At 44.3% G+C, this 13,877-nt stretch overlaps 1 protein-coding gene across 3 annotated transcripts in view; it reads left to right on the forward strand.

The window, feature by feature from the left end:
* LOC103531362 (kalirin) overlaps positions 1–13,877 on the forward strand; it is a 44,568-nt gene that overhangs the window by 3,745 nt on the left and 26,946 nt on the right. The gene's annotated exons all lie outside the window — the stretch shown is intronic.

The raw sequence follows: 13,877 nt of genomic DNA on the forward strand, positions 1-13,877 counted from the left end.
GGTGTCACTAGCCCTGTCCACAGTGCCATCACTACTCAGGGAGGGCCCTGGGAAAACCTGTCACCACAGCAGACACCAGAATCAGTTATGTGAGAAGCAGCAATTTGCTGTTCAAGGACAGCAAGGACAGTGGAAAGTCTGTGATTTTAGGAATTAGTTATGGAAAGCTGGGACCCTCAGGCTGAGGTAATAAGAATAGCTGGAGAATTAGGCAATTCCCATATTCATGAGATGACAGACTGCAGTCGCTTTGCCAAGGCTGTATTAAATACACTGAGGGGCAGAGGAGTTTTCTGACTTTGCTAACAGCTGTTCCAAGGTGAAGCACAAAGGGGAAAAAAAATCGCCACTGTCTGCTGGTAGTCATTTTGCCATGGAACAGCTTGGGGAACATTTCAGGTCCCTCTGCAGACCTTTAGAATCCTGGTTTTGAGGCAGTCCCCATACCTTCTAGAAATAAACCAATCAGGAATTAAAACAGCTCCTGTGCTAAAGACTTCTCTCCTGGAAGGTATTAAAGGGTCTAAAGCTTCTGAAATCCTTCTCCTGTGCTAGATACGAAGTCAAGAAGCAGCAGTATTTCTTTTTTTTTTTTTAATAAAAAAAACATAACTTTCTGTTTTTAGCTAGAGAGGGTGTCTACGCCCTTGCCTTCTCTGCTGCTGAAGTGCTTAAAGATGGGTGTAAGCAAAAATTCATTTTTCCTTTGGGATATGAAGCTTCAGCAGATGCTAGTGGGAGTTTACAGGCTTGGTTGTCAGTGCTTGCAGAAGCAGCCAGGCACTGCACTAGTTATGGATGCAGCACTAGAGCTGCTCCAGTCAGACTCTGCAGCCCATCTTGTGGCTTCCCCACTGTCTGGGAGCAGTGCTGGTTGTGTCCTGTCAAAACCCATTTGTCTGCAGCACAGCAGTCTGTTTCTGTAGGCATATTTAGGAAGCCAGTTAGTGACTGAAAGATGACAGTGCCTTTGACCACAAGCAACTGATTCACAAGACTTGGGAGTATGCACAGCTGAACTCCTCATGCAAGGTTCTTCCCCCAGGAAGAAGGGAATTAAAGATCGCTGGACACTGAGGAGTGACACTCCATTCAGATGGAGCACAGAACTGATACGCATTTGTTCCTATTGTCACTGCCAGTCAGAGCTGCTGTGACAGATTTATCTGCTGACTTCATAGCTTCTCTCAAGGACAGCTTGTCTGCCATTCTCTCTAATCAAGTCATTGCTCATCTTAAGGATCTTTGCATCTCAGGCACCTTGCTCAATAAAACCACTCTGCAGAGAGATCCAGAGACAAAGCAGGGGTTCAGTGTTTGCCTGGAGCAGAATTAGCACTAGCCATGACTGCTGTGGAATTGAAGCTGAACCCTCTGGACTAACAGAACATCAGTGCCTGGGAATATCAATCAGCTCTGTGCTGAAGTATTCCTGACACTAATGGGGGTGTGGCTGATCCATCCAGCCTGCTTCTGGGAGTAGACCAAAGCAATCTTTTCCAAGAAGAGGGCCCTCTTGAAAGACCCCTTTTAAGAAAGCGGCTTTCAAGAACCAGGGAAGTAACTGATTTTTGTAAAAGGTCAATACAATTTCACATCTAATCCATGCTGTGGTAGTTAAACCTGGAGAAACCTCAGGCCTGAACTGACCTGAGACCTCTCAGTTAGAAGATCTGAGAGCACTCCCTGGCTTGCAGTACTTAACTGCTTTGCACTGATGTGCCCCATTTTTTAACTACAGCTGTTGCAACAGTTCTATTCTCTGTGGACAGTTAAGGTTCAGGTTTCTGCAAAACAACCTCTCTGTGAGCCCCAATGCAGCAGCCATCTTCATAGTTTTAAGGCAAGGCATGGTTCTGGAATTTGGTGCTTCATGCTTGTAGAAGCCATGCCTGCAGTGGGGAGACCTCACCAGTCATTTGTTCAGCTTCTCTTAAAGCTTGGTATCACTGAGAACAAACATAAGCTAAAGTAACAGGAAAAAAAAAACAACAAAAAAAACACTATAGAAAAAATCTGGTTTTGAAAGAGGAGGGAGTCGGCTTATCATTACTGATAAGCAGCTCCTGAGTTCATCTGCTTTTTAAGATTAAGGTGCATAGCTTGCTTGTTTGATCTGCCACTTGAATCTCAGGCACCTTCCAGCAAGCATGGGAAGAGCTGACATCCCATTCCTGACTCTGAAAACCAGGTCTGCTAACACAAAAGTGCCTCCACAGCCAGTTGTGTTTTTCAGGGAGGATCTTCTGCCCTTTATTCCAGGTTCTGTCCTACCTGGCTGCCATACAGACATATCCTCAAAAGACACAGTCAGTCCTCATCTACACAGCAGTGTATTATTTCTGGTCACATGCAAACAGTAGAGCAATAACTCTGCAAGACTTTTTATTCTGGCTTTGGGCACACTCCTCAGCCTTTTCTTCATTATTGCAGTAGCATGAAGTAAATCCATAAAACAGCTAACCCAGACCAGAAGCAAGGCAGTCATGTCAGACACTTTCAGCCCCCCGCTCTGTGCTTTCACCAGTGCAGTATACATTAGTGAGTAACCTGGCTTTTTTTGTAGAGCGGCTTCAAACCGTTCTGGGAAGAAGTTCCTTACTCCCTCTGGCCTGTCCAGAGGGGTAAGAGTCAGGAATTTTACTTCTTCATTGCATGAAGAGTTTTGAGTTTAGCTGTATCTAACCTCATATAATGACTGTGTCAAAACACAGTTGGTTTTGAGTCATATTTAGGATGAAGCTCAAGTTATGCCTCAAGCTATTATTACAATGTTAGCAACAGGAGAACAATCCTGTTGAGATTATCTAAATGTTACACAAATCAACTCAAAGTTGTTGTAAGATTATATATATATATATGATAAATGGAACATTACTTTTAATGATTTATTAAGCCCACCATCCCTTCTTGGGATTTGTGGAAGAAATACTTCCCTTTACCATGTTGTGCCTTCTGGTTTCCCCCCAGCCTTTCCCTCCCACATTAAGCCAAGGTGAATGCACCTGCTTGCATGACACAGCAGAAGCTCCTGCTGCTTGTTTTCTGTGGGCTAGCTAAAAAGGTGTCCTAGCAGACATGCCTTAGCTTTCTGGACCAAGAGAGATGGTCTGCTATTTTTGGATGGAAATCAGAGAAATTAGGGATCTTGGCCTCTTGAAAGGTACTTACTTTAGGCACATATGACCAGAGGGCTTCTGCAGTCCCTGCTGAATTGCTTTGAAAGATGTGAGCACTTATTTTTGGTGAAATGATGTAGCATGTTCTGTGGTAATATGCTATGAGTATAGGTGCTGAACACTTCTGAAAATGAGGCGTCTGTGTGATACATTAAGAGATCTGAATCTAGTTACAGAGATGAATGTGTGTTAGCAGAGTGACTGAATCTTTGAAATGTATAGTGAGGCAAAGCTAGGTCAAGTGACATGTCCACTTGGGAGTGAACAAGATCATGGTATGTCTGGAAATACAATTCTCAGTGTGTGGTTCCACCTTTAGGACCATACTACCTTGATTACTAAAATACTATTTGGTTTATCTCTGTAGATTATCATAATTATTGCATAGTAAACATGTCCATGTGTAAAAGTCCTCAGCAGCTACATGTGTGCAGACTGCAGTTTGCCACACATGGTATTTAGCAGCTGCATAATTCTGCTGATGCCAGCAGAGCTTCCAGAGGTGGAAGCCATGCACAGGGTGTGGTAATAGGAGATAAGAGGTTCATAAACCTGAAGGCTTGCCAAAAATGATGAGATGCAACGTTTTGCCAGACACGAGCTGTAGGACTTCCCCAAACTGATTTCTTGTGTCCAGTGCCCCTCTCCTTTAATGGCTGTTTCCAACCTGTGAACCAAACTTTGGGATTAACATCCCTAGTTCCCCTGGCCAGTGTCACCATCAGCTGCCTTGCTGGGTGTCTGTGCAGTGGCTGCACCCCACCTCATGCTGCAGTGCTGATTAGTTGGACAGTGTTGCAGGCAGAGACAAGGGATGTGCTTCCTCTGCATCCCACATTCTCCTCCCACTCGATGGGAATCAGCTGCTGAGACAGAGCCATGTGGGGCACTGTACCAAAGTGTGGGCAGCAGATGCTGCTTTGAGTTCCTGCTTCATAGCACAGCTCCAGCTCATAACTCACGCAGGGCTGGATTAAAGTTGTAATGGGCATGCAAGTGGCTATGGCTTTGGGGGCAAGTAATAGTCTGAGTAAGAGTTCTCCTTCAGCTGACTCTTCAGGGACCTGGGAGGGCCAAAAGATGAGCTGTATGTAGGAGAGCACAGAAAGATGTGTGAGATGCCTGTCAGGCAACAGGATAGCAGAGGGTGTTCTTTGGTAGAGAAAGGAAAATTTGTAGCAAGGAAGAGGAGGGGTGACTGTGCTGAGGAGCAGGGAGATGCTCAGAGGGAGAAGACACAGCAGAGCAGAGGTGTTAACCCAAGCCTAGTGAATGGTAGTTGTGTATTGGCTTGGGAAGGCCTTGTAATTGGAGCAGGAGCCACACATGCCTGTAGCTTTTTAAATTCATGCCCATCCGGCAACAGGCAGGCAGCAAGACTCTGGGTGATGAGCAAGAAGCAGAATGCCTCACTCCTAAACAGGTTCCCTTCTTACCCACTCCTGTCCTCTCTGACCCTTTTGCCATCCCTGCTGCTGTTTGAAATACACAGCATCTGGGAAAAGCAGTGCCCTTGTACAGCACCACTGGCTTCAGGAGTTATTCCAGCATTGAATTTGGCCCATGGATTTAATTACTCTCCACTGTGTTAGTAATGAGAGCCAGTGGGATTGTACTGATGTTATTTCCTTTTAATTTGTTACGATGCGCTGGATGCAGATTAACTTTCCCAGCTCGATACATATTATTGATTCATCCTGCCTCGTGACGTGGTAAATGGCTTGAAGAGGTGGCTGATTTCACTGCAGCTTTCCTTGGTAGCTCTGTATCCCATGGAGTATTCTTGCTCTGGCAGTAGCCAAAATCAGGTAACTTGGGTTGTTTACATCCATCTAAGTGAGGATAAACTCAAGCCTATGGTACTGCTTCTCCACATGAAATGGTTCAGGTATCTCAGCTTCTTCACAGTATACTGTGAGGATAGGTTGTGGAGATGAACCTGCTTTTATGCCAAGCACACAGGAGTGGTCCTCACTGAGAACAGTCCCACAAGGAGGAAGGAGAGCTGCAGTCAGAAGTGTCCTCCTTTAGCACACCTCCAGGAATACACCTGTACAAGAACCCTTTCAGGAGTCAGTGCCAGCTTCTTTCCTCTGTCCCCATGTGCTGGGCTCTGCACATGGCAGACTGCACCACTGCCCAGATGTCCATGGAGGTTGTGAAGCAGCAGGGAGACAGCCTCAGGGCCTCCCTCCTAGTGAGGCTTGAGGTGTAAGACTCCCTCAGTGAGATACTGAGGGATCTTACCTCACTTTCTCTGCATCCCCCACTCCTTGATGCAGAGTATTTAATGTCTTTTGTTCCTCTGCTTTTGTGTCATTGAAGCTGTAATGGTGATGAGGGACGGAGCCTGAGTTCTCTTAATACACAGACCTACCAGAGGAGGAGATAAGGAGTCTGAGGCAATGTTTTGCTGATTGTAACACGGGTGACTGCAAGATGACCTGAAGCCACCTGAGCAGAAATTTGCTCAAAGTGCTCAGAGAGGCCCCAGTGGAGCCAGGCTGGGTGTGTCAGGGAATTGGTAGAAGTGCATGGCCAACTTGAGCCTGGAACCACACAGCCTGTTGCTCCTTGGATGCTGGTGGCTTGCCTATCCTACATCATCCTTTACAGCAAAGAGCCAAAGAGGGAAGGGAGGAGAAACACAAAAGTTGGACTTGACAGCCCTGCATCCCTCTGCATGCCAGCCCCTTGGTGCAGACTGCAGCAGGAAGCCCAGTGTGCCAAGACCTCTCTTAGCTACCTCATCCTCAGACATGCTCATAACCTCCCACCTCAAAACACTACTTTCTGGTAACTGATCCTTTAGCTCCATGTCTCATTGCAGTGTGAGCCCAGTGTGTCCCAGAGCAAGTCCAGAGGGACACTGAGTGCATGAGGAATGCAAGTGTTGTATTGCCAGAGGCCGCTGGGTATCCAAGTGCAGGCACGGCACTGCCAGTGAGTATCCCTGCAGCTTAGTGATTATTGCTGCTTTTTGATAATTGGTATCCCTGCCTTGGAGTCATTCCCTGGAGCAGAAACAACTCAGACCAGGGTAGCTTTGCCTCAACGCGGAGTCTGAACAATCACTAACGATGTAAAACACTGCTTGTTCCTCTTGCAAGAAACTCCACCAGCTCTATGGACAATTCTGATGCATAGGAACATATGCATTGAAAGTGCAGTGCTGGGCTAGCAAAGATAAAAGAACTAAGAGATTAAGTATCAGTTGTCTTGTCACACAGCAGATTTTAGGACTTAGAAGCCTATATCCAATTAAAGCAGCCAGGCAGTTAGCATCAGAACAGCTGAGCCTGGTTTTCATCTAGTTCTTGTTAACATGGCTGCTGTAGCTGCAAGGAAGCCTCAGATTTATCTGAGTGGGTTGGGCCCTGCCTCCTTTATCTCCATCTTGTACAACTTTTGTTTCCAAACTTCGCTGTGTATGATTTGTCCACAGTATCATGGTGGCATCAATCTTCTGTCTGTCTCTTGTCTTACTTGACTTCCAAAGTTACCCTGTGTACCTACCTCCCAACATTCATGTTGGCCCTTGAACAGCAAGCAGTTGCTGTCACCAGCTTCCTGAGAGATACCAGGCAACAGGATGGCAAAATAAATGCTTGTTGGAAGACCAGAAAATAGCACTAGTCAGAAAAACTGAGGTTAATTGGGGTACAGTGAAAAGTCAGATACTGGGGATTAGATCTCAGACATCATCACCCTACGGAGCAGAATCATGCAGACCCTCAGTCACAGCCACCCATTGTGCATTAGCCCAGCAGTGTCTCAGTGTCCTTGTACCTGGCAGCATTTCCCCAGGATACTTGGCATTCACTTAGGAGAAGCAAAAGCTTTGGGGACCTAGTGATTCACCAGAGAATGTGCTTATGCTGCCTTAGGCAAAGCAGCAGAAATACACACACTTTTGGCTTAGTTCCACTATATCTTTAGAGAAAATAAAAAACATTTAGCTTCCTTTTTTTTTTTTTTTTTTTTTTCTGCATACACTAAGCCAAGTTTAAAACCCTGAGTGTGCCTTTAGCATTAGGTAACTGAGGGCAGAACTGGGAGAGGGGGCTTTCTCATCCCTCACTGTCACACCCCAGGGAAACAAGTGTCTCTTCAAGCAGCTTGCAGACCATGTTGTGATCCCAGCTCCTCCACACCAGTGTCCCCCCAAGTCCTAACTGGCTCAATTACATCTATTTTGTATCTTCTAGATTTAAAAAAAAATGAACAAACTTAACAGGAGCATCTGTGCTATTCTTGATTTACACTAAGTTTGCCTTCCTTTCTCTCTGGAATAAGAACTAGGCTGCTTTGTGCCATTCTCTTATTTTCATTGTTTGGGCTGGAAAAGAGGAAAATGGGTCAATGTTTTGAGCAGGCTCCAGGCTCCACCCTTTTGCACTGGTTTGCATTGAAGTGCACTTTTAGTGCCTTCTGATAAAAATGTGATTTTATTAGAACTGGTAAACCCCTTCTACTCTTACAGGCCCTACCTAATGGAGTCACTTGGAAGGAAACAGCATCTCCTCCAGGATTTCTTTGGGGTTTTGTGGGATTTTTTTGTGGTGTGGTGTTTCATTTTGTTGGTGTTTTTTTTAATGATGAAATTCTCTACTCTCACCTCCCAGCTGGAATTCCCTGAAGGACTCTGATGTAAGCATATCTCAAGGATAATGCCTTGCTTAGAGAAAATGCTGTAAATACTAACTGGTCTCCTGAAGGAATAAAACAAAGGAAGCCACATAGCAATTGCTGTTGTCTGGCAAGTCAGAAGGCCATTGGGCCTCCTAAGCCAGTTCCCAGAGCAATTGTTCATCATGACTAGTCAGATGCCCTTTCTAGAAGATAACAGATGATGGTTTAAAAAAAAAATAGAAGTGGAGAGAAAGAAGGAAAAGCAGAAGTAAACAATGGTAAAAGACAAAAAGCAGCTGCAGACATGACCACACACACAGTTACCTTGGTGGCATGTGTGCTTCATGGGCTGGTCCTTTGAAACCACAGTCCTGTCCTTGCCCACACACCTGCATTTCCTTGCAGCTTCAGAGGGAAAGGCACCTGTGTCCTCTAGAGCCTGTGGCTAGAGCCATACCAGCTCACGCTCAGACAGTGCCTTGGAGCTGTTGCCCCTGAACATAGGTCCTAGAGTTCACCTAGTTCCAAATAATTGTATTTCAGTTCTGGGAAACCTTAACTTTCTTTGGTACTCAAAAACTGCAGAAGAGGAAGGGCTTCATTCTTGCAGATTCTGGAAAATAGTTTTAAGATCTCATTTTACAGATATTGAGCTGAAACACAGGAATTAGGGTATCTTTTCTGTGAGGACCCCAGGAGATTGGGGACCAGACTGCAGTTATAGCTTGTTCACACCATCTCCCACTCCCCAGCTGTGGGAGTTACAGTATTGGCTTCATTCACTCACTTCAGAGTGAGAAGTCACAATGTCAGTTTGGGGCTTCTCCAGATGATCTTAACCTATGTCCACAAAAAGCTTGGGAGCGTAAATCAGTGTCCTGTGGCCTCTTGCAGAGAGGCTACTAAAAAACAGCAAGAGGAGAAGTTTCTGCCTTCATTTTGAGGCAGGGGGAGACGTCTTTACGTTTTAAAGCACTTTCACAAGTGATAGATGAAGCAATATTTCTGGAGAGGAAACTGGCAGTCTCCTGAGGCTAGGTCATGTGTCTCAGGATGCCAGGTACCTACATCACAGTACTTCTACCAAAATGTTTCCCACACTGAGGCCTGGCTAAAGTCATGTGCTTTGGCTGAAGCAGGAATGACTTGTGGAAGTAAAATCTGGCTTGAGGCACTCAGCTGGGCATCAGGATCTTGAGTCAAAGCCAGTCTCATCCAACTGTCTTAACATGACCCAGATCTGCTGTAACATCAAGGTGTCACAAATTCCTGGGTGCCCAGTGGGGGACAGAGGAGCAGTGCTGGCCCATGGGGCCAGTTCCCATCATAAGCAGTTGGAAAGGGAAAAAGTGTTGGAGTTCAGGGAGGGTCTTTAGGTGTGGCTGGTGGAGAGCTTTGTAATTGCATTAGGAGACCCTGTACCAGCAGCTTGGAGGCAGGAGAGCATTCATTGCATTGTCAGTTTTTCCCCTTTCTTTGTTAACTACAGTTCCTCTGACCTCTGCAGGGGAAGGACATATGGGAAGAGGAGTATTGGCCATCTAATTACGGTGCCTAATTTTGCTGCTGCTTTTACACATTTGTGAAAGGTTTTACCACTGACTTCAGCAGTTGAGAGAGTCCTTGTTTCATCAAGTGGTACTAGATTAAGTTAATGGGATTCTGTTCAGGGCTTCTGACATGTTTCCAAAGTCCTGATACTGCCTGACCAACCCTGACACTGCCCAGGCTGTGGGTAATTTGATTCTGCTGGCAATGATGAAAGCTCTGAGCAGCAGAAATTACTCCTTAAGAGCTGCATACTCAGATGGTAGTGCCTACTTCTTTGCATGTCCAGTTGATTTATTTTCATATGTAATAATCAGAAAAGCAAGCCAACACTCTAGACATCCTTAGCGTATGGTAAATATTAACAACTAAACTTGTTTTCTGTTAGAATGATAAAAAGTGGAGCCACTATATTCTGCAGAAGTTGATGGCTAAGGCAGAATGCTTCATGCCCTGGCAAAAATCAGTGATGTTATTTGGCTGGCTTCCATTTGAAAGACCTTGTCATTTTTCACAGATAGCAGCTGTATGACCTCAATGACTGGAACCAGGGCCTCCCACTAAATGTGGAGAAACCCCTTCAATCTTTAGCCAATCTTTTACTTCATTTTATTTAAATATTTTAGGCACTATGCAGTACTAAAGCTCCTATTACCTCAGCAGCAGCTGATGTATAATAAATTATTCAAGACTAGCCAGTTCCTTCATTAATTTTAATAAATCAAGTTTTCTACCATGTTCTAGGCAATGCTCCCAGCTGGGATATGATGAGGTAAGCCCATTATTTCCTGGGGCCTTTTTCATTTAGTCCAGGTTTACATACCTGAGGGCTTTCATGGTTAACAAGAGATTAGTAGCACAGTGCTAATTTGGGGTAGATCTACAGTGAGCAGAAGAGGCAACACAACTCCCCTGTCTCTCAAGAGGTTGCAAAGCCCTGTCTTTACTCAGGGAAGATGACTTGGCATGTACACAAGTGGACTCAGCTGGTACATGCTGACCTTCTGGGCAGAGTGTAACCCTTCAGACAGAAGGCCTGGGGGCCACCACAGCTGACAGAAGCATTTCCCATCTTCACATAGACTCGCTCACATGGAATTGTTCCTAGATCTCTAATACTCTCCAGAGCAGGCAAACTGGTGTTTCTGAACCAATCCCATTTAGTAAGCATCTGTGTGGATCCATCTTATACATGATACACTATGGCAATCTTCTGTGTAGCACTACTGTTAGCTCATAGCAAGCAGCATCCCTCCATACACTGTGTGCATCATGTCCAGGCTCCTGATAAACTTCTTTATAGTGCAGTAGCTGCTGCAGCAACTGCAGAGTTCATCTGGTGATTCTCATAACCTGTCTTTTCCTGAGCTGCTGTTTTAACTCAACAACAGAAAATACTTTCTGACACTGAAGCCCTCGTAGGAGTTTCTGTACAACTCTTGAGTAAGCAGGAGCACTTAACTTTGCTCATTCACTCTCAGCCTCGGAATTTCTCAATCTGTTCTTTGCCTCCAGTCTCCTGTCCAAATAAGAAGCAATCTTATAATGGAGTCAAAGGCAAAAAGATGTTGCATGTACCCTATCGAGTTTATTTTTACCACATTCTGCTGTGTTGCATAAAAAGATCAGATTGACCTATTTCCTTCTTTCTCTCCACCTCTGTAAAATGCAAGTTACTCGTGGCAGGGAATGTCTTCACCTGAAGTCTTGTAAAGGGTATAGTGCTTATGGCTCTTTTTATATGAAAGACATACATATGAAGGACATAGTTTTTACAGCAGAGGAGCAGAATTTTCAGCCTGCACCCATTCCTATTGTGGCTGCATCCAGCCCTGACTGTTCCTATCTTCAGAGAGCTTAAATTGCCATGAGGACATGATCAGATATAGCATAGCTGTGCATTACAGCACACCCAAGGAAGGCTGAAATCTGCAGCTGCTTTTGCTTGCATGTATTTTAGGTAATGAACTGCTGAGAAAAGAGACTGAGCACAAATTGTTTATAGACATGGTGATAAATTCAGTCCATGGGTTAGCCTGTGAATATCTAACCTGCCAGCATTTACATAGGGGATACTCTCATGAATGTGCTGCTGGTAAGGCTGAGCACAGCAGCTTATCCATATAGCTGTCACCAAGCCTCAGTTTGATTGATGGATGAAAGACCTTGCTAAAGGAAAGTCACAGTTATAAGAGATTCAATGATTTGATTTTTGGGGATGGAACATGAAAGAATGACACCTAATTGTGAGAAATAGGAATGTGGCTCCTCACGGTATTTGAAATAGCAATATTCATAGATCTGTCTTTCAAGAAGTGGGAGAGACATTTTTTGCACCTGCTGGCTCTTCTGCCTTACTCAGAGGGGCTGTTTCCTGTACACTGGGCCATCCCACTAATTATAACAGTCCCCAGAAGATTGTTCTAGAGGTTAAATATCTTCACTATGAAATCATACACTTGTGTAGTCTGCTTTTGTCTAGCTTCAGTTCTTGACTGACAGGAAGGTGCTCTCTTTATGAAATGTATTTTCCAGACTGACCTAAATCTAAGGCCACTTTTATTTCATGTTTTGGTATCTTTTTTAAAAAGTCAGCTCAGATTAATGCTGTGGAGCTCCCAGGACAGTTATTGCTGAGCAGCTGATAGAGGTGGCTTTCTACTTACTCTACATTTGTGGCACTGACTGTAGTTCCACTTAGTTACTGGAATTACACCATGCAGTTTTTAGGACCCAGTGTATTTCAGCTCCTTCATGCCATTGTTAATCTTGAAGATTTTTAACTCTTTTTTTCCCTTATCAGTTTTGTAAATTCTTAGCTTGTAATTTTTATTCTGACTGTTTTCCCAGTGTTTATACACATAACATGCTAGGTTTCACCTTCTCAATAAACAAGAACCCTACTTTTTTCCAAACCAGTATATTTACTTTCCCCAGCCACAGGATTGTGGCTATCAGACCATTAATACAAAAATAGGCTTACAATTATAATTTGTATTTTTCTACTCCAATTCCTGGCTCACAGTTGTTTTCAGCTTTCTGAAATTGACATTTTTAGAGTCCTAATGATGGATAATTGGTTTTTACTGGGCTCTGTTTGCACACAGCAAATGTAACTGTGTGGTGATCATTGGTAACTAAGCAACCAGTTATGTTTTTAATTCTGTGAACAATTTCTTGCTATCTGTCAAGATTAAGTCTAACACAGCATGAGCCCACAAGGGATACAACAATTTTCGGAGTTAAGAACCCATGATCTATAAGATTGGGAGTAATAGCAGCATCAAGCCCTAGATTTACCAGTCTGACTGCAGTCTTTTACAGGCATGTAGCCTTCTTTTAGTGGATGTGAATATTTAATCTTCTTGTAGTTTTGATGGCTAAGGTAAGCATTATCCACAAGCAGTTAATTGGGTGCCACCTTTCTTATGTGATTCAGGCAGTGGTAGCAAACACATTTTTGCCCTTTATCTGTTTAAATGAATCCTTAGGATTCAAAGGCTCTCATTTGAGTGGTTTGCCATTCAGAGGTCACAAGGTGACTTGTGACAGCCTTGAGTTGCTTTGCCTCTGCATCCTGGAATGTCTCCTGGCAGTGGTTGCTGCATGGGACTTTTGAAAACTCATAATTTTCTACTCTCTTGTGCCATGTAAGCATTTCTTTCTTCTATTTATCTTAGGGAAGGAATACTTGGAAAACTCTAGGGCTCAGAAAACTTGTGAGGGAGCAGTCAGGGTGGATGTCTCTGGAAGGCAAGGTGAGGTGGAAGCCAGACAGCAGGGCATGCTGAGACAGGAATCTTGAACAAGTGGTACAGTCCCACAGTACCCAAGTGAGAAGAGCAGAGTGGTCCCCATGACTGTATCTTGGTTTAGCCAACAGTCCCAACAAGCACCAGAGAAAGCCATAATCCCAACATGGCTCTGATGTCACCCAAGAAGTCAATCTGGTTAGACCAGAACCAGTATGTGTACACCTCCCCTCAGTTAAGGAGCAGGGCAAGGACTAAAATGCAGCTGTCCTGCCAATCAGTGTCAGGAGCAAGGATGGACATCCCAGATGAGGCTGCTCAAGGAAATTGGAGGCTGCTGTACCAGGGACTTCGATGCTCCTCAGCCTAGGCCTGTGTCTGCTTTGCTACTCAGCTTCTGTTCCACAGAGATCACTAGCAGACACTTCATATAAAAGAAATCCTTTTTAGCTTCGTACAAAAAAAAAAAAAAAAGTGTCCCATCTGGAGCAGGTCATATCAACTCTTCTATCACTGTCCATCTGCAATGAGTGTAATGCAGTGCTTAGAAATCTTTGCAAGTTCTACCTCCAGATTCTTTGCAACTCACTCTTCTTGCTGCTTGCTGAAAGGAGCCATATGGATTTTGTACTGAACGTTGCATAAATGCTAATATGTAAGTATATTTAGAGGTGACATATGGGCAATAGTAAGTGGAAATGACTGCTTTTTTTCTTCAGATTGTACAGGAAAGTTCTGTTAAGTCAAGTGCTGCAAAGGGTTAGAT

Source organism: Calypte anna, chromosome 7 (genome assembly GCF_003957555.1).
Source record: "Calypte anna isolate BGI_N300 chromosome 7, bCalAnn1_v1.p, whole genome shotgun sequence".
NCBI lineage: Eukaryota > Metazoa > Chordata > Aves > Apodiformes > Trochilidae > Calypte > Calypte anna.